The following is a 1,298-nucleotide window of genomic DNA, read 5'->3' on the forward strand; positions in this document are numbered from 1 at the left end:
AAGAAGCAGGGATGGTTCAATATACGTAAGTCAATAAAAGTCATAAATTATATAAATGGGCTCAAAACAAGAACACATCGTCATCTCAATAGATGCAGAGAAGGCCTTTGACAAAATTCAACATGCATTTATGTTCAAAGTCCCAGAGGGAACTGGACTGGAGGGAACATAGCTCAACATAATTAAAGACATATATAACAAACTAACAGCCAACATGATTCTAAATGGAGAAAACCTGGAAGCATTCCTATTGAAATCAAGAACCAGACAAGGCTATCCATTATCCCCGCTTCTCTTTAACATAGTACTTGAAACTCTTGCAAGAGCAATAAGACAAGAGAAGGAAATTAAAGGAATAATAATTGGAAAAGAAGAGATCAAATTATCCCTTTTTGCAGATGATATGATATTATATCTAATGGATGCCAAAAATTCCACCCGAAAACTCCTAGAAATTATTAATATGTTCAGTAAAGTGGCAGGTTACAAAATTAACCTACAAAAGTCCATAGTCTTTCTATATACCAATAACAAGCAATCAGAGACAGAACACATGGGAACACTCCCCTTCACAATAGCTGCAAGAGGAAAAAAAAATCTCGGAATAAACCTGACCAAAGACATTAAAGAGCTCTACAAAAATTAAAATCTTTAGAGAAAAATTTTAATCTTTAGAGAAAGAAATTGAGGAAGACATTAGAAGATGGAAGGACCTCCCATGCTCATGGATTAGAATAACTATTATTGTGAAAATAACCATCCTACAACAAGTCATATATAGATTCAATGCAATGCCAATCAAAATCCCCATTACATTTTTCACAAAATTGGAAAAAACTATCCTAAGATTCATATGGAAGCACACTTTTGTGTGATAGCCAAAACAACCCTGAGCACTAAGAGCAATGCCAGGGGGATTACTATACCAGATTTCAAGCTGTATTACAGAGCTATCGTCATAAAAACAACATGGTAGTGGCAGAAAAATAGATCCATAGACCATTGGAACAAAATTAAAGACCCAAATATGAGTACATGCAATTTCAGTCACCTGATATTTGACAAAGGGGCCAAGAACATTAACTGGAGGGAAGACAGCATGGTCAGCAAATGGTGCTGGCAAAACTGGATCTCCACTTGTAGAAGAATGAAACTAAACCCCTATCTTTCACCCTGCACAAAAGTCAATTCCAAATGGCTCAAAGACCTCAATATAAAGCCTGAAACTCTGAAACTATTAGAGACAGCATTGGGAAAAACCTACAAGATATAGGCGTAGGAAAGGATTTTCTAAACCA

The sequence above is a fragment of the Nannospalax galili genome, unplaced genomic scaffold (assembly GCF_000622305.1).
Source record: "Nannospalax galili isolate Female #2095 unplaced genomic scaffold, S.galili_v1.0 scaffold123, whole genome shotgun sequence".
NCBI classification, from domain to species: Eukaryota; Metazoa; Chordata; class Mammalia; order Rodentia; family Spalacidae; genus Nannospalax; species Nannospalax galili.